Below are 26,733 nucleotides of genomic sequence, written 5' to 3' on the forward strand. Positions count from 1 at the left end.
TAGTATATTTGGTACTTCATAGCATATTTAAATGTGTTTCTGGGAGTGAATTATTGTGCAAAGCATGCCATTTCCATTGTTGTCAGCAGGTAGCGATATGACTAACTGAATATTGGCATAGAGATGTCTTCAGGCCAGGACTCTTATCAAACATGTGAAGTTTGGGGCAGATCAGACATTGTATGCCTGAGTTACAACAGCTTCCTCCTTCATGGCGAAACATCCGACTTTGCCAGGCTGCCACAGACACGCCCTTCAGTGAAAAGTCAAGATCTTTGCAATGTAATGCTCTGGGAACATTAGATTAACGTTAGAATAACTTTATGAGAACGTTAGATTAACTTTGGAATAACGTTATACAAACCAAAAACTAACGTTTTGGGAATGTTAGATTAACATTTGAATAATGTTCTGGGAACATTAGATTAACGTAAGAATAACGTTCTGGGAACATTAGATTAACGTTAGAATAATGTTATGAGAAGGTTAGATTAACGTTAGAATAACGTTCTGGGAATGTTAGATTATCGTTACAATAACATTATACAAACCAAAAACTAACGTTCTGGGAACGTTAGATTAACGTTAGAATAATGTTAGGAGAATGTTAGATTAACTTTAGAATAATGTTATACAAACCAAAAACTAACGTTCTGGGAATGTTAGATTAATGTTGGAATAACGTTATACAAACCAAAAACTAACGTTCTGGGATCATTAGATTAACGTTAGAATAACTTTCTGGGAATGTTAGATTATCGTTACAATAACATTATACAAACCAAAAACTAACGTTCTGGGAATGTTAGATTAATGTTGGAATAACGTTATACAAACCAAAAACTAACGTTCTGGGATCATTAGATTAACGTTAGAATAATGTTCTGGGAACATTAGATTAACGTTAGAATATGTGTATTTAAAAAAAAAAAAAAAAAAAAACATCTGCCAATGTACAAATGTAAATTAGATTTTTATAAATAATTTTTTGTTAGTGTCTGGGGCACAAATGCTAATTAAAGCTGCTTATTTCTTAAAGTTTACTTTTTCAAGGCACTACTATAATATAAATGCATACATACATTTCATTCAATTTCTATTTGGGGGCATAAAGGGTTAGTTCACCCAAACATATAAATTCAGTCATTATTTACTCGCCTTCACGCTCTTTAATGCCTGTGTTCATTTTTATTTTTATTTTTTTCTGAACACAAAAGGTGATTTTGGTCAAGTTTGTTCTGCTGGTTTCTGTTCATACAATATCAGTCAATGGAGCCTGACTTCCAAAAGCTTCATGACATTATTTGATGATGCTTTTGAAGCTTCTGAAAGTCAGGCTCCATTGTATGAACTGAAACCAGTAGAACAAACTTGACCAAAATCACATCCTCAATGTCTTTTGGTCTTTGTCTAGATACTTTCACTGGCTCAATACTTACTGAGGATAAAGAGACCACAGCAATATCTGGTCCAGATGAGGCAATAAGGGCAGGTGGAGTGATGGAGGGTCTCATCCATGGCACTACACAATTTCCAGGATGCTGCTGTGGCTCTCCATCCTCAGTGCTCACATCAGTCTGTAGACATTTCAGATTCTACAAAAATGCACAAAAATCACACAAAAGCAGTCATTTTAACAGCACAGTGTCATTTGATTTCTGTATTAGAAGTAACAAAATAATCTTACTTTTTTTTTTTTTGTTCACAAATGCTGTCACCTCGCAGGTCCTGCTCCACCACAAAGCTCTGCAGCAAATCAAGAATCAGAAAAGTGCTGTAATAACTCTGTTTGAAATTACAATCATTAAAATAAACTACAACTTAAATAGATTTTTTATTCATTTCTGTAGTATACTCACTCAAAGCCTTTGATGGCAACATTCCTTCATCAGTCTCTCTCCAACGGATAAACACACACGTGATCATCTGTCCCTGTAACATCCAGACAAGATTCAAGTTTCCTCTGAGATTTATGTGCTCAACACTACATTTACATGTTGAGGTAGCTGATGATGTGTTAACTCACTTTTTATCCAACACAAATGTTCTTTAATTTATCAACAGTACTAAAGGGCAAATACAATAGATAACTCATGTTTATTTTATGTAGATTTATTTATTTACATTATTTTCATTCATGTAATGTAAACAGTGTTGACAACAGTGAATTCTACATAATAGCACACTATCACTCAGATGTCTATTTCATGTTGTGATGTGCTCATCTTTAGTACTTAAAGAAGATTTTCCTGTCAGATGTTAAATAAACATTTAGTAAGCATCTTTAAGATGTATATGGTTCAGAATATGTAAATCCACTTTGAAGAATTAAGTTATGTGTGCTTACTAGAGCTCCCATGTTAACTCTACACAATAAAACGTGTTTTTACTGCAAAATCACAACTATACTGTCTAGCATCTTTACACATTCAGCAGTTTACTCTACAGTAGTTCAACAAATTTTAACACAAGGAACCGTGTTTTTGGTTTTCAATACTCACATTTGAAAACACCCATGTCGCTTTTCTCCTCCGTATTCGATTATGAAGTATCCTCTCCCACCTACTGCTTTTCCCCTACTATATAGTAGGTAAGTAGGCATATTCGGATGCACTTTAAGTAGACGCACGTCCGAATCTTGCGAGAATTAGTACGTCACCCTGATAATTCTTGCCTACTCTTTTTTGAATACTAAGGATTCGCTCGCCTACTGCTTTTCGCCTACTATATAGTAGAGAAGTAGGTGGTTTCGGATGCAGCGTTCGTCGTCAGGCCAGGACTCTTATCAAACATGTGAAGTTTGGAGCAGATCGAACATTGTATGCCTGAGTTACAACAACTTCCTGTTTCGTGGCATTAATCGCATACATTATCACTTAGCCAAGTGTTGCATGATTTAATGTGTTTCTAGTATATTTGGTACTTCATGGCATATACAAATGTGTTTCTGGGAGTGAACTACAGTGCAAAGCATGCCATTTCTTGTTGCCAGCAGGCAGCATTGGCATAAAGATGTCTTCAGGCCAGGATTCTAATAAAACATGTGAAGTTTGGGGCAGATCGGACACTGTATGCCTGAGTTACAACAACTTCCTGTTTCATGGCGAAACATCGAACTTTGTCAGGCCGCCATGAACATGCCCTTCAGCGAAAACTCAAGATCTTCGCAATTTAACGTCACAAAGGCCTTTAGATTAGGCTGACCAAATATGACGTTTTTCTGATTAAAGCTCTAGGAGGACTTTGTTAAAGTACAACGTCTGGAAATGACAAAAACTGCAAAAATTTTGCACAGAAAATTCAAAATATCTCACTTCCTGTTGGGTTTACAGATTTTGCACCCAGGGACTTTTTTGTAAGTACTGGGCTGTTACATATGTCTACCGAATTTCATACCTGTATGTGAAACGTAGCATGACCGTAAATTTTGATTTTGCAGATTTTTTTTTTTTTCTTTTCAAATGTTCTTTTTGCACTAAGGAGAGAAGATTTGAGACATGAAAGTTATCTCTTAAGTTTCTTAAGTGATATCTTAAGTGTCTCTTAAAGTAAACTCATCTCAAAAGATCAAGGAAAATTTGATTCCGCATAATATGATAACTTTAACATAAACTTAATTGAGTCAGGGCTCATTAGTTTACTAGAATTTTTTTTTTTTTTTTTTTTTTTTTTAAACGTAATTTCACAATTTTAGACAAACAGAACTGTCCTTGTCCATCAGATTATAAACCATTTTTAAGTTCTGATTGACTCAAACATGATGGAAAAACTCAAAGGGATGCTAGGTCAGTGTTCTTTATCCAAAACTCGAAAGCCAACAGAAGTTTTTGCTAGATCATACAGACATGCAAATATCTCTCTGAACTTGAGCAGACTTGTAATTAAAGACAATGTTGCCTGATATTGAGTCAGACAAGAGTAACAAAGACATACTGACATGAGCCTGTTGCATGTCTCTCTTTAAGTGGCAGTGTGTGATCACTCCTATTACTGCAGGCTGTTGTGCTGCAGAGGCCCTGGGGCAGACAAACAGCTTTAGATAGGGCCAGCTGAAGGATTGCTATTTAACTGATAGAACACTGGATAGAACAGGGAAAAGACTCCAGCTGAGTCTCCTTTGCCTTAGGCTCTGCCACTAAGTTCAAATCATTTCTGTGATACAAGATAGAAGGAGAGAAAGAGATGGGGAAAGACAAACAGACAAATGCCAGGCCCTTATCGATACATTTTAGCTGAGAAGGCATGACAGGTGTATTTTTCTCCTGATGAGCACAACTGCAGCTCAGTTAAATTTTTATGGAGTTGTGGTCAGTGCTGTCCTGACTGCTACCTAAAATATGAACATCTGTTCAATCTGTTCTTTGTTCAATATTTTTTTAAAAGCATATTACAATTTGCAATGTTTGGTTTTATCAATGCATTCAACATCAGATACAGTTTTGTTTACTAGTGGACTGTCTGATTTTTTTTTCATGTCGGTTAAACACCATTTTCATATTTAATCCTTATGGCTGCCACAAATATATTCTGCAGCTTTTTCAGTAGAATTTCTATTGAGCTATTTCATTAGACACATTTCTACCATTGCATAGTTCCAATAATATCTTAGAAACACAGTTTTAACCCAAAGCAAAATAAATCACTCATGTACTTCTGAGATCCCACTAGATCTTTCTCACATATAAGCACTGGGTGTTGGTACAGTTCAAAGAATTTTCCCCTTTCCTCTCTCTTAAGATTTAGAGAAACTAGGTCACTCACTAGTTGCTCTGTCAACATGCAAAAATGAAAAAAAAAAAAAAAAAAAAAAAAAGACATTTTACTGTTGCCAGACTGACAGCATGCTTGTAATAGCAATCTTCTCATCAAAGTTTTACTGAAGCCTCATAAGAACACTTTAAATACACAAGATCATTTATTTGTTCAGGCTCCATTTAAATCAATGAAATGGTTTTGTGCATGCTGATCATACTAAATTAAAAAAAAAAAAAAAAAAAAAAAAAATCCTGATTTAATATACAGGCAACACATATTATATTATATTATATTATATTATACTGACCAATTATTTAGCTTTTCGTAGGCAAATGGGGTACATTACAGTAGCTTGCAACTAAGTAACATGAATATGGATATACGGATGAACGTTTCTTCTAATCTTTTGATATTAGCACATCTATAAATCATAGTTTAGTGCTGCGTATTGGTAATCTGCAGTCTGCATCAATCTGCTTTACCACCATGCATGCACACTACTGTATTCAGATGTGTATTTAGACAGCACTGAGAAACCCAAAGAAAGCTGAAAATAAGAGAAGAGGAAATGTAATTGCAAGTCTGGTATGCATTGTATTTATGATTTGTCTTGTATACCTGATATTGTTTATACCTAATTCCATGAACACATATTAGAGACAGGACACCATTGTGTTCCTCTATAAACAGGATGTGAATGCTGAGGGAAATAATGAACAATGGTGTCTTTTTTTCTTTCTTTCCCCAAGGACTATTAGAGGCATTTTCAGAAGACTCACAACATACTATACTATGTTATTCCTCTTTGTGCTTTTATCTAATTTTGTTATTTTTCTCTAGAAATGCATTCAGTATGTGTACTGTTATAGTGTTGAACATGTAAATAAAATTATATCTTTGTCATTTTTTTCAAAAACATTTTCCTTGCATATAAATAAATGCATATAAAACACTTCAGAATATCTCCAGTTTTTCAATGTTTGGAAAAACATTTAATTGGAAGGACCAAAGTGCCATTAACAGAATTTAACTGATTGTGTCTTCATTATTATTCCTATCATAGCAATCAATGGAATTTAAAAGCAGGACACAGGTTTTAATTAACCTATGCAAATGAATTGTATGCACACAATTTATAATAGTTCAAATAACATAGCATGTTCCTCTTGATAAGGATTAGCATTTTTATAAAGAAAAGACTGCGATCTCATTCTTGTAACCCTCCCTCTGTCTGCACCAATCTGTCAAGAGAACATTGACATTGTAAGATGTTCTGTACTTTGTAGCTAAAGCCCGAAGTGTTTACCATTCAGCAAAGTTTAATTGGAACGGCCTTGTCAGGTAACAGAGAAGAAGAGACAACAACAAAGGAGCAAGAAAACAGTTTTCATGTGTGAAAGTACATTTATGATCTGTGTCTATTTTAGTTTTTTGACAGATGATTTCACAAACATTTTCTGTATACAATAAAAGTGCATTGTACATTTTGATACTGAAAAGGTAAAAGTTGCAAAACAGGGCGGTAGGCCATTTTGAGATGATCATATCTAGTGTTGGGGTAACGCATTACAAGTAACGCGAGTTATGTAATCAGTTTACTTTTCAAGTACCTTTTCAAGTAACTCGTAACACATTACTTTTAAATTTACAACAAAATATCTGAGTTACTTTTTCAAATAAGTAACGCAAGTTACTTTGTTTTCCAATTTATTGACTGACAGCTCCTGTTCACATGTTGAGAGAAATCGGGAGTAAGTGTAGAGGCGTTGTGTGCGCTGTGTAAACATGATGATTATTCTAGACTAGTTCTAGACTAAATGTGAGCGTACATTTACTCATTTACTTCTTCTCCTGCATCCTATTTTTCTGTATTCCAGAATGGCAGCACAGCTGAAAGGCTTGTTTGATTGAACTGTGCCCTCGACTGTACAGGTGTGAATTTGCATTTCTTTCAGCATGAGGCTTATTCATTTCACTTTTGGTGTAAAAAGGCCTTTACATTTGCCAAAAATAGTACTTTTTTGTTGTTATAAAAACAAACAAACAGCCTAGCCCAGATGAGAAAAAGTAACGTAATCACATCACCATAAAAAGTAACTAAGTTACACAATTAGTTACTTGTTTTTTTAGGGAGTAATGTTATATTTTATAGATGTGAAACGGATGCACCTTCAGGTTTCTTTTTCTTCAGAGACCACATTGTGTATGCCATTTTCTTATAAAGAGGAAAAGAAATTAACTGTAATGTCGAGAGAATCCAGGAAAAGATGCGTGCCGCCCTGCTCACAGCCCATCTCTAAGGATGATCTGCATCAGCTTTGTTTGGAGTGTTTTGGGGAACAACACGCTGCGCTTGCGAGAGTGCAAGCACTGTGAGCTGTTTCCTATCAGAGGACTCTGCTAGAGGCTTGTGTTCTTTCAGGAGGGGCGAGCCTCTGCACCCTTATTGAGAACGTGGGGCTTATTTGTCGACCTGGCTGAGGAGTGAGAGAGGGTCCTCCCCTTTCTCTCGTGCTCTTGCCAGTTTGGAATGCCCTCATGCCCGCTGCTGAAGCATGCTCTGGCATTTCTTCAGAATGAGTTGAGGACGTGAGTTCTTTTGCCGCTGAGGAAATGTAAATTACAGATTACAGTTTGAGAGTGCTGCCTCTGAGCGCTGGTGACAAGGCATATGAGGAGCTGCTCAAGGTAGTGACTCGTACAGTGGCCAGGCTTCAGTTAAGACACAGGAGCAAGAGACCCCAGACACTCCAAGATTGACAACAGATTTGAAGGGGAGGGACTCCAGCAGTGATCTCTCTCCTTTTTTCGCTGATCTCCATGACAAGTTATCTCAGTCATGGAGTAAGCCCTACTCCTCTCGCATCTTGACCATCATGGGTGCAAAGGCGCAGGGGTATACAATGATGACGATGAAGACCCTTGCAGGCTATCTCACACCATGATAGTGCATCATCCCTTAAGAACCCAACGATAGCTGTTTAGAGCAACATCAGCACTGATGGGGAAGGAGTTTCCGGCAGCGGGTCAGGCTGGTGCTGTCCTGCACACTATGGCTGTTCTGCAGGCATACCAGGCTGACCTGCTGAAGGACATATGGACATCTCTGGCTCAACCACATGGGCATCAAGGATAGGGGTCAAGGTGTTCCTCCTTGATGTCCCAGTCCCCGTTTTCCCCTTTTATTTGGAGATTCCGGGAGGCCAAAAGATGTGCTGAAGCTTTCGACACGTTTTTCTCACGTTTTGATTAAGGGCGTTGCTGTTCTAAAAAATAAGTAGAAGCTCCTAAGGACCGTCAAAAGGGGCTACAGAATACAGTTTGCGTATCATCCTCTGCATTTCAATGGTGTGGTCTCCATTACTGGCTTGCGTGAGTCAACATCCCAAGATCATGTCTGAGACCTCTCCGATGTTTGTGCATGCACACTATACAACCTTGGGGGGTCCAGACACTTCCAGTGCAGCGGTGTTGGTATTCTCATTCCCTTTAGCGTTATGAAATCCAGCATTGAGTGTAGCTTTTGATAGGGAACATCTCGGGTTACTTGACTGTAACCCTGTTCCCTGAAAAAGTGAGAACGAGATGCTGTGCCTCATTTCCGCACTGTGGGCATGTCTGGATGTCTCTTCAGACAAAGGTATAACCTGAAGGCACGTACGTTTCACGTCTATTTATAGACTCTCACAAGCACACATTGTAATGATGTCACAACCAGAGGTTATTTAAGCCAAATTCTTGGCGTGTTTGCCACACGTGCTTCACAAATGGTCAAACAAAGAACGTTCTCACTAGTGTTATGAAACGCAGCATCTCATTCCCGGTTTTTCAGGGTACAGGGTTACAGTCAAGTACTCCTGAGATGTTCCCTTTCTGTTGGTCACTTTTGATGTTGCGTCAAAATACAGACACTAAGGGTCACTCTTGGGAGCCCAAACACCTTTAACATATTCAGAAAAGACCAATAAAAATTGCAAGTGAAATTTGCATTGCTTCGAAGCCAGATGCAGCATCTCTCTGAGAAGCATCAATCATCAATTTCAAGAGAATGAGAGTCACCTTAGACGCTTCCCGTCCTGGTCCTTCTACTTCTGGGTATGAGGCCTCAGCAATGTGCGCTGAGGGTGAGCACGTAGATGAAACCGGAGAGCTTCCACCGGATGAATCCCCGTGGACCTCCCATTCCTCCACTTGCACATCTTCCGGTAGAGTTCCCGGATACGGAAAGGCAGCCTGCAACAGCCTGGGCCAGCAGCCAGGCCCAGACAATGGACCTCTCGCAGAAAGGTGCCACCACCAGCTCATCCACAGGCTATTAAGAACCCATGTAAGGCATCGAAGAGGCTGCCCTTGCCCCCTTGAGGAAAGTGGGTATTCACATCCTCAACTACTTTGACGATAGCTAATATTAGCTCACTCTCGAGAGTTGTTGTGTGCACACAGGGACATGGTCCTTGAGCACCTCGTCTGACTGGGACTTCAGGTCAACTGGGAGAAGAGCAAGCTCAATAATCAAGAGCATCTCTTTTCTCGGAGTGGAGTTGGACTTGGTTGCAATGACAGCACATCTCTCAGAAGACCGTGCTCATTCAATGTTGAACTGCTTGAATAACTTCAAGTACAAAACAGTGGTCCCTCTCACATACTTTCAAAGGCTCCTGGGGCATATGGCATCCTTGGCCACAGTAATGCCATTCGGCACTGTCTGGCTGTCCACTGGCTTCGTGTCCAAGTCCGGAGAAGGGCATGGCACCGCATAACACATCGCATGGCCATCACACTAGGGTGTCGTCGCACATTCTGCCCTTGGACAAACCTTGCTTTTCAATGACATTTCCTCTCTCAAGATCTACAAAGGTACTAAAAACATATTTAAATCGCAGAAGTTCCCCTAGAACAAGTGTCCAGATGCATTGTTGTAACAACAGATTCTTCCAAGACAGGCTGGATGGGACGAGGTGGAATTTAGAGGGCTATCACCAGCAGTGATAAACACAGTCACTCAGGCTAGAGTCCCCTCAACGAGGCGGTTATATGCTCTGAAGTGGTGCTTGTTTGTTACTTGGTACTCTTCCCAAGGGGAAGACCCACGGAGATGTGGTATTGGATCAGTGCATTTCTTCCTCCAAGAGGGCCACCTATCTGCATCCACTTTGAAAGTGTATATGACTGCGATAGCAGCAAATCATGACACTATGGATGGTAGATCAGTGAGAAAGCACATTCTCATTATTAGATTCCTGAGAGGTACACAGAGATTAAATCCTCTGAAACCACACCTCATCCCCTCTAGGGATCTCTCAGTGGTCTTACAGGATCTGAGCCTTTGAGCCTTTACAGTCAGTTGAGCTTAGTGCTCTCTCCATGAAGATGGCCCTCCTGACTGCACTCACTTCTGTCAAGAGGGTAGGGGATCTACAAGCCCTCTCTACTAATGAAAAGTGCCTAGACTTCGGACCGGCAGACTCTCACGTGGTCCTGAGACCCCGACCTGGATATGTGCCTAAGGTTCCAACTACCCCTTTCAGGGATCAAGTGGTAACCTTGCAAGTGATCTCTCCTGATGAAGGAGACCCAGTCTTGTTTCTGTTGTGCCCAGTGCATGCTTTGGACATATATCTGGATCGCACACAGAGTTTCAGGTTATATGAACAGCTCTTTGTCTGCTTTGGAGAACAAGAGAAGGGGAAGGCTGTCTCTAAACAGAGGAGGTCCCACTGGATTGTGGATGCAATTTTCCTGGTGTATCAAGCCCAAGGTTTACCATGCCCCTTGGGAAAGAGGGCACACTCGACCAGGGGCGTCACAGTCTCTTCAGCGAACGGTGCCTTGCTAGCAGACATTTGCAGAGCTGCTGGCTGGGCTACACCCAATACCTTCGCCAGATTTTATAATCTGCACATGGAACAAGTTTCATCTCAAGTTCTGGCTCTTGTTACTTGACACGCTATGCTTGTCAGCATTGGCCTTTTCTGAACACATCAAAGGTGTCTGTGCTTCCAAAAGTGACCCCTAGTGTTGGTATTTTGACACAACATCTCTGTTCCCTCTATCAGGGAATGAGGGTTACAACAGTGACCGTGACGTTTTCAAATACTGTGAGTGAATTTCAAATAAATATTGTGTAAAAAATGTGTATTGCCACACCTGGAAGTTCCTTTAGTGTTGAAAAAAAATATGCAAGAATTCTGAAATGTGTAAGTATTTTTTAATTAATGTAAAAATGCCTTATATACAGATTTGTACTTAATGTGCATGTTAAAAAATGGTAGTGGTTGTTTGATGATAGTGTTCTAAACATATAAATAGCTTTTTAAGTACACATATATATATAGCAGTCACTATAGAACATTTAAGTGCTGTACAGTATTTATACATATGAAAACGGCTTTTGTTGTGTTTGCAATTTTTAAAATCATCTATTTTATATTGATTTGTATCTGTAATTGGCTGCAATGTATTTTCTCATTTGTTTGTGCTGTGCACAGGTCTTTAAGAGGTCTTTGGGGACTGCAGAATCTGTGAAGCTGCTGGTAAATGTGGTGGCTAATCCCAAAGCATCTAAACAATTAGCTGAGTCTAGGTAAACATGGTTATTAATACAGGCAGCTGTCAGCCTGCTCTGCCTCTGTTTAGGGATTTGATCTAAATTCTGGCTCTGTACTACCATATTTTTCTCTTAGGACTGGAAAATGAAGATAATCACTTGTGATAATTTAAGTATTTATATGTACAAATGCACAGTAGCTGTTTATTATTTCTCATGCTATAAAACATAATTGTGTACAAAAGATTTGCCCAAAAATATTTGCATCCTTTACTTTGGGCTTATTCACATTATCACTGACTATTCCATTTTGTGAAATAATGCCTTAGTGAGCTTTTGGTCAGTTGAGAATACTATACGTGATAAAATAGCTCAAAGTAACAAAAATGCTCTCTAGCCAGTTTGCCATTATTCTGCAGTATTTTGAGCCTCCCATTTGCCTTTTTCTAATAAAGGCTCTACATTCCCCACTGTGAATAAACATCGCCCTGGCGTTTCAGAGGATATGGGTTCAAAATGAAAGACAAACAGCTGGACAGCAGAGCAGTCATTTACACAGCCACTCCTGCATAGACATCATTATAGGTTGCAACATGTCAGCATGCGGTCCATCCTGATTTCATCTCTCACCACAGAGACACAATGAGCAAAGAAGCTCAGGGACCAATGACTTGGTTTCAGGATCTTTGGATGAAGCATTGGATGTGGCCTTATTTTAAAATACTGGTTTTGATTTAGCTGCCAAAAATCTTTCCTGTGGATTGCAAGGCCTGAAGCTGGATGGTTATAATAATAATTGTGGGCCTTTACGAGACCTGCTACTTAGATACTTCCCTTTGTGCCCAAACAACAATCCTTCCCAAAAGAGACATACAGATTATTCCTTAGCAACAGTCTGGTTTATTGCACTTCCTGATGGAAATCATTTTGACAATCTGTTGTTTGAGGGGATGGTGACACAAATGCATTTCCAATCCTTGGCTCTGGGATTTCTATTAAGATGAGTACAAGAGTTTTCATGAAAAGCACAAGTCAAGTGTAAGATTATGTCTAGATTGCTTTGTTTTGTTCAAAGGGTGTGAAAGAGAGGAAACTAAGTTTTATGTGTAAGCTGTCCAGCTTGATTCCTCTGGGCAAATCTTTGGTTTCCCATTTCATTTCCTATCACTACTCAACAAATTCCTGCTATTCAAAAGATTCACTTTCACAAGAAATTGCATCAAAAAGGCCTGAAGTATCCATAGATCAATCAAACTGCTACATTTTACACTGGAATACAGAACAAGTTTTAAATTTGGTTTCATTTTCAAAACCCTCTATCTATGTCCGTTATGCAGGACATTAAATAGGAATGTTCTAAAACACTGCGTAAAGAAACAAAGCAAATGAATACAGTGAAAATTTACAGTGGAATACTCACACCAGAGAGCAGACTTTGATTGGATTTTATTTTATGCACTGAGAAAAATGTAAATGTACATGAAAATGTTTTTAGAATTTCATACTAATGCCTATTCTTAAAAATTCATTGGTGCATTGAAATTAGCTCTGTGCCTATAATCACTTAGGGCAGGGTTGAAAACAGCCATCTCAGAGTTGTTTAAGGATTAAAGGGGTTGATATATGTGTTAAATCCACCCCCAGGCATGATTACTGAATGAGAGTCAGTACATACTGTAATCAGTATAATTGTGGCGTCGGGGTAGAGCAAGGTGGTGGGGGGAGCTGGTTTCATGTATCATTTTTCTTTTACAATCAGACATTTAATACCTTTGAGAGGACTAATAGAAAGCAACAAAATATGTCAAAAACAAGAATAAAGGAGACTGGGGCTAGTGGTCGCACTTTTTTCTCCAGTGAATATTTCTCACAGACAAAAAAATATTAAAATTGAGTGACATCGAACACTGCAAATTTCATTCTATGAATGTCCTTTTGGATACATTTTCTTTTCTCCGAGCATTTCTTTCAGTGTCAATTCCCTCCATGTAGTCAATGAAAAGTTAGCACACACTATCAACAGAACTTCATTGGCATGCAAAACGCACTACTGAACAAACATTTACAATGTGTTCCTCTTGTGAACAAATGAGTGAGACTAATGATACGGAGCCCCTGTGTACCACTCTGGTCCTTTTAACACTGACCCAATTTTACTTTTCTCACAACTTAGCAGATGGAACAAGCTTTGGCTACAATTAATTAAGGATAATAAGGAGCATTAATTAGAACAGAAATGACGAGGAACTCATTAGTCTGATATGGATAACACAGAAAAGCAATGGGGAGAGAGAGGCAATTGAACCCCTGATGATAAATAGTGTTGAGCTATCAGAGGAAGGGGAAAACATTCTCATTCCAGCTAAATTGACTGAGCAGAGGACCCACTTTAGTTTTTCCAGCATTTTTCCACATTTAAATTACAAGACAACTGATTAGTGTTGTTTATGTCATTAGATCAGCAAATGAATATGAATTTAGACAGTGTTGTTGAAGTATTTATACAATTACTGATCTACTAGTCCTACTATTTAGCATTTGTAGCATATTAAAAGCTAGCATTCTTCTTATAAATTAATATATATACACAGTATATAAATTGCGGAAGCCTGGGCCCGGGTTACTTTTGAGGTCTGTTACAAATATGACATACAAAAATACATAGGCTATAGGCTAATATATATGCACTATTACTCATTAAAAGATCGCGATCTCGATTCAAACAAATGCAATCTTATTCCAATCTTATGCCATGATCAAAATGTGTAATTGACCTTTGAAACTAATGTTAAGCACGCTTCAAATAAAGATTCTATATGTTACATTGTGCCAGGTGGCGATCAGTGACCGTTAAAAATTAGGGCTGGGACAATACATCGATGCATCGCGAATCGAGAAATGACATATTTTCCATATGTATCATGATTCTTTCTCGAATCGATTCTAAGCTAAGTTTTTAATAGATGGCACTGCGTGCTTTAGAAACTGCCTTACACTGCTTCCTTCCAATTCCTTACACACACCACTTGAACCTTCTATAAAATAATCATTCATAAATTTCGAAGAGGTTGAAGCGAATTACAAGCAGTGGGCCATTTACATTAATCTCGGGTCATAAAAGTATTCTGAGGTGCAAATTGTCAGACTCAGCCAAACACACAAGCGGTCTTCTTCGTGAGCATTTGAGTATGCGGTTAAAAAAATAGTCTAGAGCACCATCTGCTGTTAAAAACTAGGCTAAGTTCAGAATCGATTTGCAATGCACTTGAAAAATATCACAAACAATCCACGAATCACGATGCATCGATAGCATTGTCCCAGCCTTATTAAAAATGCATCACTGAATCATTCATTCAAAATCTCTGGATGAAATAAGTCTTCATTCATTATTTCAAACGATTTTTTAGGCTAGGCCTGACTTCATTTAAATTAATAAGTATTTTTATAGACTCTTATAATATTTTAGACATGTATAAATAGACTCATTTAGCCTATAACGTTAAATAAAACATTTCGTCAGAAGAACCTCAAAATTACATATAGGCTATTATTTTGTTTGGTTGGTCAATTTTTTTCTTTTTCTTCAGAATCGTGGGAGAACCGTGATCTTTCTAAAAAATACAGATAACCAGAGGCATAAATTTAAAAGAATATATCTGGCATAAGTCTGTTTCTAATATTAAAATGTACAGCCTTAAAGAGTTGGATGTAAAATTTAATCTTACAGACTAGGATGAAGTCTTTATGTATATTAACAAGGATTCGGTACAATTAGGGGAGAGTGGGGTAAGATGAGCCAATTTACTCACCCCCATGTCATCCAAGATGTCCGTCCTTCTTTATTCAGTCCAAAAGAAATTCAGGTTTTTGATGAAAACATTCCAGGATTTTTCTCCTTATAGTGGATTTCAATGGCTTCCAAACGGTTGAAGGTCAAAAATACAGTTTCGGTGCAGCTTCAAAGGGCTTTAAAGCGTTAGTTCACCCAAAAATGAAAATTCTGTCATTTATTACTCACCCTCATGCCGTTCCGACTCCTTGGAGAACTTAGCAGAAACCACATGTGCATTTATTGGCTTCATGATTCATCGAGATATTTTTCGCTCTTCCCGTTCGTCTGAACAAAAACATCCTGCTATGCTATCCATAAATGGCACTGAGCGAAAATCCGCACGTTGGCCATATGGCCTCTGTCTTTGCGTACGAAAGGAAAACATCTAATAAGGGCAGGTTTACACAGAATGCATTTGCCCACATTAAACTAACGTACTGCATCTTGCGTTTTTAAAAGCAAAAACGCATTCTGTTTAAATGGTTCCTAAACGTTTAAATGCCGCACGTGCTTATCGCGTGCACAGTTTTGGACTAATGGACGTTGTTGTCGGCTTGACGCGACCATTTACATGATTAAACAGGTATGTACATATTTATTAAAACTGAGTGCTTTGGACACTAGACAGTACAGTATGCATTCAATGTAACAATAGACCTATATAGACAATGCGCGCATAGTGATCATACCCGCCATTGTTGTTTACATTTCTATTACCATCATAATTTAACACTGATAATTTAACATGCTACTTGTCAAGATACGTTTTTGTAACACCTAGGCCCATTGAGATGCAGTGGTTAGGGTTAGTTCACCCAAAAAATAAAATTCTGTCGTTAATTACTCACCCTCATGTCAAAACTATAAAACGTTCGTTTATTTTCGGAACACAAATGAATATATTTTTAATGAAATCAGAAGGATTCCTACTATCACTTTGAAGTTTGACACTTCAAAAGGCTCATAAAGAGATTGTAAATCTACTCCATATGAATTGAGCAGTTTAGTCCGAATTTTCCGATTGTTTTATATGATGAACCGATTTAATTTAGGCTTTTATTAACATAAACATTCATCAGTGCACACATCAGTTATGGTAAACGGAAGCTCAAGCATGCTTGATTGAAGTACCAATGAGGTTCATTCTTGTGTGTTTTTATAATGGCTGAGCTTCCTGCAAGACCCAATGCAATGAGGTTTGTTCTCGAGCATCAAGCAAGTATGGTTGAGCTTCTGTATATGTTTGCTAATCAATTTTTATATATGAAAACAAGCCTAAATTCAATGCCTTTGTCATATAAAAGTGATTGTTTCTCTTCAGAAAAAAAAAGCTCAATTCATATGGATTAGTTTTTCTAATTAGTTTTAGATCTCCTAATTAACTTTTCGAAGCGTCAAAGTGGTAGTTGCGTAGACTGTTAATGGAGGGACAGAAATCTCTCAGATTTTATTAAAGGGTTAGTTCACCCAAAAATGACATTTCTGTCATTAAGTACTCACCTTCATGTCGTTCCACACCCGCAACACGGGAACACAAATTAAGATATTTTTGATGAAATCCGAGGGCAACTGAACCACACATAGGTGGTTAACTATTCACTATTGGCTGAGCTTCCTGCAACGTCATTGCACCTTCTGAGGTAGTAAGAACATTGTTAAAATAGTTAACTTGACTACAGTGGTTCAACCTTAATGTTATGAAGCGGCGAGAATACTTTTTGTGCGCAAAAACAAAACAAGTCTTACAGGTGTGGAACGACATGAGGGTGAGTACTTAATGATAGAAATTTCATTTTTGGGTGAACTAACCCTTTAAAAATATCATCATTTGTGTTTGGAAGATGAACAAAAGTCTTACGGGTTTGGAACGACATGAGGGTGAGTAAATGATGACAGAATTCTCATTTTTGGGTGAACTAACCCTTTAAATGAAATAAATTATGCAAATATCACATTATTGTTAATATTAACTTTTTTATAAGTTGTTTCTTGTTGAAGGCCAGTAGTGTGCTTTTTGTTTATTCTTTAAAGGAATTTATTGGTAGGAAACAGACAACATATTCAGTAGAAACTTGTGACTATCGGTCTGTAGCTTGTTCTTAATTAATTTCTGTCTCTTGAGCTGTGTTTGTTGTCACTGGTTCGCTTTAGTGATTGTCTCAAATACACTAATTGAGATTGGATAGATAGCCTAGTTGTTTTTGTTGGTTATAAGTATGAGGCCAATATGGAAGAAATAATTGTAGGTAATTGGTTCAGGAATCAGGATTTTATCTGCAATTTCATCTCCTCTTTGTTTAGCATTAACAGAACTATTGCAATGTTGGGGAAGCTACTTTGAAACTGTATCTTACCAAGCCAAGCTTGTAAGCGCAAGTATGTGGGATCAGTTACATTTGGTACAGAATAAAATAGTGCTCATTTTCTTGTACAAACAATCAATCGAACTCAGTATAGTGTTCCAGAAGTAAAAATCCCATTTTCCCCATAGAGAAGTACGTTTTTAATAGACCTATTAAGACAGACCTATTGTGAGCTCTGAGGTTATTTTAATCTATTATATATGCATTTGTTGTTTAAGTTAATCACTGTGAATTCAACTTCAACATTGAATTTAATAGCCACATTTCAGGTGAAGAAATACACCAATCAGAGAATCATGACAAACACAGTCATTCAGGATGAAAAAGCTCAGCAGTAACCGCTCACTCCCTCATCAAGCTTTGTGAATGATGTCGTGTTTTTTTTTTTTTTTAAACTTATAAACAATAACTACAAATCAATAATTTTATATTGTGTTATAAAATATTTATATTTGTGATAACGTCATTCACCGTGCTTCATTGACTAATCAATAAATCTATACACCATTTAATATAATAGGCTGCTACTTGATTTTTCTAGGAACTCGTATGGCCCCCTTGCAATTCATCAACACTTTGAGAAACCCTGTTCTATGTAAAGATCTGAAGGGACAGATGGATACACCATCACACATATTCACAGGGTTAAAGCACTCCATGAATTGCATATTAATTCAAAATATAACGATTGTTTATGTTTGCGCAGTGCTCCTGTTCTTATTTTGGTGAGCGTCATGTTGATTTGCTGCAAAAATGGGGTGTCGTAGTACATGAGAGAAATGTCAGAGGCAGTCGTTAAATCTTTCACCTCTGTTCCATTCTTAATCGTTGAGTGTGACAGACCTCCATCAGAGGGTGAGATTTCAGCAACAGCAGCCGCAGTAGGTGTTGAGTTGGCTAGTGTGACAACAGCTTAAATCTGAATTGATGATGATCCTACAATTAATGCACCATCGAAAATGGGTGCAGCAGGTTATATTATCTGTTGAACAAACAACAATGAAATTACCAAAAAAAAAAAAAAAAAACTGTGTACATGTATGATCAGAATTTCTATAGAATTAAATACAGATTAGTAGTTAATTAAGTTCATAGACATCTTTTTGTTATCTGCTTTCATTAGAAAACTAACTACATGTTTTGCAAAACATGCAATGCATCACTGCTGGTACAAAATGCTAAACTTGCAGCAGAATGACAGCTTGTGGTGCTCAAATCAAGATTAAACATCTATTTTAAAAAGGGAAGATTTTTACTGAATGACTTAAATTTCAAGTTTTTCCTCAGACAAAGGTGTAGTATGAGTGTAAAGCTACATGATTAATCATTAAAAGATGGCAGTCTCGATTCAAACACCCACACAATCGTGTTCCTAAATGACAAATATGCGAATATGCAAATCTGTGTTGGCGCTGCTGCTGACCCAGCTTCTTTTCAAACACATAATAAATAAATAAATAAAACCTTAAAAACTAACCCCCGGTTTCACAGACAAGGCTAGTCCCAGACTAAAATGCATGTTTAAACTGTTTTAACTGAAAGCAACTTGCACTGACATATCTTAAAATATGTCACTGCCATGGTTTTGTCTCAGAATGCACACCATATATGGGATTATAAACTTGAATAGAAGAATTGATAATTTATGGTTATATTAAGTTCTGAATATATATATATATATATATATATATATATATATATATATATATAACTAACCATTGAGTTCTGATGCTGGGCAATGTGTTCTGTGAAATGTTCTCAACATTGCCATTGTTGACAAGACTTTTCATCTTTTTTGACGTCTCTAGCTGTTTTGTCTAAGTTACAGAATTGGATATCTTTTTAATATACTTAGTTTTTGGCAAGCAAAAGAAATAGAATCCATCCTTTCATCAGCTTTCTCATTCATGTTTTTTTATGCTGATTTGTGGCTGATTTATTTTATTTTTTTTTTTAGACGTCTGCACAACATCTGTTTCTGCAAGCGTTTATTTCTGCAGCGATTTCAGCTGACAGCGCAGACTAAATGCCAAACATGTCTTTTCATTACCTGCTACCCTCTCTATTTCCCCTTATGCTCTGAAGGACTACGATTGTTTTCTGACCGTAAGTTAAATATGGAGAGCATTGATTGTTTTGGATGGTGAAACATCCGAATTAGATTATTGACTTCAGTAGAGGGGGAAAAAAGTACTTTACTGCTGTTCCTGGCAAATACAAGAGAATTGGACTCTAAGCCAAAAGTGTCTGTACATGATTGTTTTGCTAGCCGTGTCACTTACTAAAATCAGACTGTACCCAAGCCCAAAGGGAAAGGCGGAAAAAATTAATGAGTAGCATCATTCTCTGCAGTGTGTATTTTTGATATGGGTTACTGCAGCTAAATTGATTGATTGTAATCATGTTTTTTTTGTGATTCCAGTGACAAGGGTTTGATTAAAATCAATCAAGCAAAATGTCATTTCTAAAAATATGCCATCTTCATAAATGTACATCTGTTCCATTATTGCAAGAATGATTGAACACAGATCAATTGCTTTACACATTACAAGGAGAATTATTAACACTAGGCTGTAAATGTACAAATCTGAAGACAGTCTATTGAATTCCATTGAAATGTATAGAAAAAAAAACAAACCCAAGAGACAGTTTTCTTCTGAGGAAATAGGTCACAGATTCAATTACAGTCACTGAAGCGTGCACCCAATCTATCATGCCAAATTAAGTGCATTTTAGCAACCTACTTTTCTCTGAATTTTATAGACACATTCACTGTAGTGAAGATTCTGCAAAAAATAAATTACTGGCTTTGTTCCCCCTTTAACATATAGCTGTTTTAAATGTTATGCACACTGGAGAAATATTTTTCCTCTGAAGGTAAAAACAACAACAACACAAAACTGTTAAATCTGGCTTCAGGCTTTATCTGTTTTGGAAGCAAAAACACTTTCACCTCTTCTTGATTCTCATTATACGTTTCAAAATTGCTTCTACACTGATGCAATTCAACTGTGTCACCAACAGCTGCTGAGCTCTGAGGTGAGAGAGGATAAATAAAATTGAAAGCAATGCTAAGAGCTAACTTTATGGTAAAGACTTAAATTTACAATTAGTGCATGTAGGAGTTATATTATTTAGGATGAATTAATTAAAATTGCCATATTCAATATAAATGGTTTATGGTTAACGCAACTAAAGGTCAGCATGAATACAAGGACAGCCCGAGGGTGAATCCGGGCTTTGTTGTATGATTCGAGTTATGAATTCCTCCCCATCGGCTGCCTTTCATTAACTATGTTGCTGTACATGGTTGAAGAGTTTTCTTGTAGACCCCATACACTGTTGGATCTCTGGTGTTGCTACATTACCTCAGGGCTCATAAGAGGCCAATTCTCATATTGTATTTCCTGAAGACTGATAGTACAACAGACTCCATTTTCCTTGCTGTGTGAGTGGGGAAAAATCCAACCAGTCATCAACCTGTCATCTAATCTCATCCTGTTACCTTTTTCATTTCCCTGTGTAGTTTCTCATAGAGGTGGTTGCCATGGACATTACTAACACTGACCATCTCAAGAGGGCCTAATCTTAGTGCTTTTTCCTCACATTTTGACACCCCTTACCTTTGCAAGTTCATTTTTCATTAAAACTGAGTGCACCAATTTGAACTTTTTTTTCTTTTCTTTTTTCTTTTTTCTTTCTTTTTTTTTTTTTTTTTTTTTTTTTTTTTTTTTTTTAGAAACTAAAAAGTAGAAACTACTTTTAGCATTAAATTTAACTCTTATTATCCAAGGTTTTGTTTGATCTTAGGCTTGTACAGAGCTTCATATTCAGCAGTGGAGAAAGCTCCATAAAGAGTCTTCAATAATTCATGACACCAGATTTAGATTTGTGAGTTTTGCTGTTCGGAAACTGCAAAATTCCACAGTACATTACTTTGTGGAATTGGCATGGTTCTGCGATTTTAAGCTTTGTGCTACACTTCAAGTTTGACATTTTTCTTCTTCTTTTTTTCTTGTAGTAACACGGTTTTGTACTGGTGTGTGTGTAATATATATATATATATATATATATATATATATAAAATGTTGATTTAATGAAAAAGCTACAATGTGTTGGAATAATTTTGACATTTAATTTGAACATAATGAGCATCATGTCCCTTTAAACATTGAATGAATTTATAAATATCTAAGGAACACTTGCCCCTGTGAGTTAATGGTTATATGATCCTATTATATATCCATATTCCATATCATACAATGCACAGACAGTTATTCTTAAATGTGAACCGCAGATAGCATGAAATATATCTTGTCCACCCATTCTGTCCTCTGCTGGTGTACATTAAGGACTGTTGCCTTGTCCCAGTTCCATTTTAATGGGACAGACATGAGTGACGAATGGAAACAGCCATCTGAGTGCTCCAAACACTAATGCAATGCAAATGGAGCAACATAATGTGCTGTGAGTAGCATCTTTTTACATTTTCATCATGTTTATTGTATTCACATGCAAATTTTAAACCTGGGTAATAGATTTTACTCAGTTCAGTTGTTGTAATTTGTCTCACCTAAACATGAAAGGGGATGATAAATTGTTGCTTATTGTTTTGTCTCTTTTAATATGCCTGTCAGTTGATGTACGTTATGTCGGAAATGAATAATCAAAATAGATAACAGAGGTATTTTGGAATACTAGTTGATTGTATATTATAAACAAGCGTGAATTGATTTTTTTTTTTTTTTTTTTTTTTTTTATATTATTTGAGAGATGAAAATTTATTTGCTACACTGGCAAAATGAAAAGCAGGTTAATGGAATAAATTAAAGTGAGTACTAACCAAGTAGCTCTATAATATTAGAGAGATATCTGGTAGCATTCCGTATCATCTCAATGGCAGCTGTTTGGCTGGAGCAGGACCCCTCGGAATTGTCACAGGAAAACTATGTCCTGACACTGCTGATTGGCTGATGGTAACATAGGTCTCAAGCCCTTCATAGGGACTGTTCTGAGCTGTGACGTCCGATGTAGCAGAGAGCCCTCCCAAAAAAAAAAAAAAAAAAAAAAAAAAACTATATAATGAAATAATCGGTTTTTATATGTTGCCTAATGTCTAGTCAGAATACATGCTACTTTGAAGGGCTGGCAATGGAGAATAGTGTAATTAATTATGGCATCTACCAGCGGGGTAACAGCCCCATGATAACTAGACAAATCTTGACCCCTTGGTAATGATAGCCATTGCTCTCTAGCACTACTTCTGTTGGTCTAGACCTGCTAAATGGCAGTGACATCTTACAGTAGAGTACATTAGATGGATCACAGAACAGTTATGTCCCTGACCTCTTAATCTCTAGGTCTCTGTGGGCGACTATAGAGAGATAGAGATGGAAAAATAGGATGGGAGAAAAACAAGAGCGGACTGCAGAGGGTATTTAGAGCTCACGAATGTCATTATTAGTTCTGTTCCTTTTTTTGCTTCAAATAAGTGGACATTAAGCATCTGTATTTCCTTCTCTCCACATAATGTAAAATTCCCCTGTGCTATTATGACAGTACATGAGGAAGATATCTCAAATATAATATAAATGTGTACATGTATGTATGTATGTATGTATGTATATATATATGTATTATACAGGTGCTGGTCATATAATTAGAATATCATCAAAAAGTTCATTTTTTTATTATAAATTATTTTTAAAAATGAAACTTTCATATATTCTAGATTCCCTATATGTAAAGTAAAACATTTCAAAAGTTTTTTTTTTTAAATTTTGATGATTAGAGCGTACAGCTCATGAAAGTCCAAAATCCAGTATTTCAAAATATTAGAATATTTCCTAAGATCAATCAAAAAATGGATTTGCAAAACAGAAAAGTTCAAGTTCTTTAAAGTATGTTCTTTTGTGCACTCAATACTTGATTTGCAGGACATATTACAGCAAATGACTTGCTCCTAGCACAAATTACTGCATCAGTGAAGTGTGGCATGGAAGTGATCAGCCTGTGGCACTGCTGAGGCACTATTGAGCCTTCAGATCATCTGTATATTGTTGGATCGACTGTTTCTCATCTTTCTCTTGAAAATATCCCATAGATTCAGGTCAGGCATATTGGCTGGCCAATAAAGCACAGTAATATCATGCTCAGCAAACCACTTGGAAGTGGTTTTTGCACTGTGGGCAGGTGCTAAAGTCCTGCTGGAAAAGGAAATCAGCATCTCCATAAAGCTTGTCAGCAGATGGAAGCATAAAGTGCTCCAAAATCTCCTGGAAGATGGCTGCATTGACTTTGCACTTGATAAAACACAATGGACCAACACCAGCAGACGTCACGGCCCCCCCAAATCATTATTGACTTCAGAAACTTCACACTAGACTTCAAGCAGCTTGGATTCTGTGCCTCTCCAGTCTTCCTTCATACTCTGGGACCATGATTTCAACATGAAATGCAAAATTTACTTTTATCTGAAAAGAGGACTTTCGACCACTGTTCACTGTCCAGTTCTTTTTCTCCTTAGCACAGGTAAGATGCTTCTGACGTTGTCTCTGGTTCAGAAGTGGCTTGGTAGTCCTTTTCCTGAAGATGTCTGAGTGTGGTGACTCTTGATGCGCTGACTCCGGCTTCATTCTACTCATTGTGAAGTTCTCCCAAGTGTTTGAATTGGCTTTACTTGACAGTATTCTCAAGCTTGCGGTCATCCCTGTTGCTTGTGCACCTTTGCCTACCCAATTTCTTCCTTCCAGTCAACTTTGCATTTAATATGCTTTGATATACACTCTGTAAACAGCCACCCCATTCAGTAATGACCTTCTGTGACTTACTCTCTTTGTGGAGGGTGTCAATGATTGTCTCCTGGACCATTGCCAAGTCAGCAGTCTTCCCCATTAGTGTGGTTTCAAAGAACAAAAGATACCCGGAATTTATACTGTAGGGATGGTCATTTAATGAAACTCAAATGTAAATATTCTAATATTTTGAGATACTGGATTTTGGACTTTCATGAGCTGTACGCTCTAATCAACAAATTAAAAAAAAAAAAACTTTTGAAATGTTTTACTTTACATGTAGGGAATCTAGAATATATGAAAGTTTCATTTTTTAAAATAATTTACAATAAAAAAATGAACTTTTTCACGATATTCTAATTATATGACCAGCACCTGTATATATACGAAAAAGCTAAACTTCCCATTAGCTTTACTATTTATTTGGCTTTTTTTTTTTTTTTTTTTTTTTTAAACAAACGAGAGGAATGAAGATCATGCATATGCTGTGTGTTTATATGCAGGGTCATTTCCCAGAAAAAAAAAAAAAATAATAATCACACTTCGCTTTGGATTAGGTTAATGTGACCATGCTCCATATGAGGTCCTTTTGTGTGCATGCAAATCTTTGTTATTATGTGCATGTAAATGTGAGCTTTTATAATTGGGATGTGCACACATACAATCTCTGCACTGATGTTTTATCTCTCTTATGTCACTGAAGTTGTAGCACACTCATTAATTGACCCTTGAGATCATGGTTAACATGGTAATGCTGGTCATCAGGGCTCGCACAGGGTGACTGTAGTACATTTGACTTCAGCCTTTGAGCATCGTATTGCCTTTTGTGTGTCATATGGACATAATTAACCATATCAGAGTAGTCAACTTCATGATGTGACCATTATACAGCTCAGCTCATTATCAAAGACTCGCACTATCTTTACTTTTTACTGTGATAATGTTGGTAAGGCTATAAGTAATGCAGTTTTTAATTGAAACACTGAATATTCTGTGACAGGCCCTATTTGTGTTTTGGTCGATTGGATCACAAGTAAACCAGGGAGACACATACCCATTTATACACTGTAAAAAATCAAAAGTTGAGAAACTTAAGTTTAAAGGTGCCATAGAATTGAAAATTGAATTTACCTTGGCATAGTTGAATAATAAGAGTTCTGTACATGGAAAAGACATACCGTGAGCCTTAAACACCATTGTTTCCTCCTTCATATGTAAATCTCGTGCGTGAAAAACACCACGGAAAAAAGGGCGAATCCCAACACAACACCGACTGTTATGTAACAGTCGGGATCATTATTATTTACGCCCCCAAAATTTGCATATACCAGCCCATGTTCAAGGCAAGGCAGTATTAACATTGTGGAGCTGCACAGCCGTATCATCAGACGTTCTGCAGGTAGGCTACTGTGAAGCCATCAAGCAAGGACAATAACGAAAATGGCAGATGGATCGATAATAACTGTTCATGATCCATGATATCATGATATATTCAGTGATATTTGTAAATTCTTTCTAAATGTTTCGTTAGCATGTTGCTAATGTACTGTTAAATGTGGTTAAAGTTACCATTGTTTCTTACTGTATTCACGGAGACCAGAGCCATGTCGTTATTTTCATTTTTAACCCGAAAACGTGTGTAGTCTGTATAATTCATAAACGCATCTTCATTCAGTTTCTCCAACAGTGTGTAGCTTTAGCCCGATTAGCCGTGCAGAACACTATCAAACTCATTCAGAATAGAATTTTAGCAAACATCCACAAAATACATGCCATACTTACGTGATCTGATATGCTGCTTCACGAACAGTTTGTAAAGATCCATTTTGAGAGTTATATTAGCTGTATGAACTTCAGTATTATTTATATTTTTGCAATGTTTAATGGAGTCGCGAGCTTGGGGGCGGGGAGCACGAGCATTTAAAGGTGTACACACACCAAATCAGAACATTTTTAATCCCACTCCAAAATAGGCAGTTAAAACATAGTATAATAAAAAATCTATGGGGTATTTTGAGCTGAACTTCACAGACACATTCTGGGGACACCTTAGACTTATATTACATCTTGTGAAATGCACATTCTATGGCACCTTTAAGGCATCCAGCTGCAGGAGATTTGTGAGTTTTCTCAACTTGTAAATTGAACTTGTTATACAACAAGAAGTTGAGAGAACTCAAAAACCTCCTCCAGCAGGTTGCCTTAAACTTTTAAGTTTTCTCAACTTAAATTTTTTAGTGTACCTGTTGTTTTAATCTGTCACTTTTGTCCACTTTCAACCTCTTCTGTCCTGATTTCTTCGATCTATGGGTCTATGGGTGGGTAAATTTTATGGGTGGGTATTTTTTATTTTTTTTTCTCTCAGATCTTTCCATCTAATGGACAAAATAAATTTGCAATTTACGCATGAAGACAGCGGGAAAAACATACGGAGAATATCAG

At 37.1% G+C, this 26,733-nt stretch overlaps 1 long non-coding RNA gene across 1 annotated transcript; it reads right to left on the bottom strand.

Annotated features, from left to right (window-relative positions):
* Positions 1-1,600: 1,600 nt before the first annotated feature.
* LOC127516766 (uncharacterized) lies at positions 1,601-26,327 on the bottom strand. Its single transcript, XR_007931080.1, has 3 exons — positions 26,074-26,327; positions 1,860-1,932; positions 1,601-1,746 (listed from the first exon to the last, which is right to left on the bottom strand). It is a non-coding gene; the product is annotated as an uncharacterized LOC127516766 (long non-coding RNA).
* Positions 26,328-26,733: the final 406 nt, after the last annotated feature.

Source organism: Ctenopharyngodon idella, chromosome 7 (genome assembly GCF_019924925.1).
Source record: "Ctenopharyngodon idella isolate HZGC_01 chromosome 7, HZGC01, whole genome shotgun sequence".
NCBI lineage: Eukaryota > Metazoa > Chordata > Actinopteri > Cypriniformes > Xenocyprididae > Ctenopharyngodon > Ctenopharyngodon idella.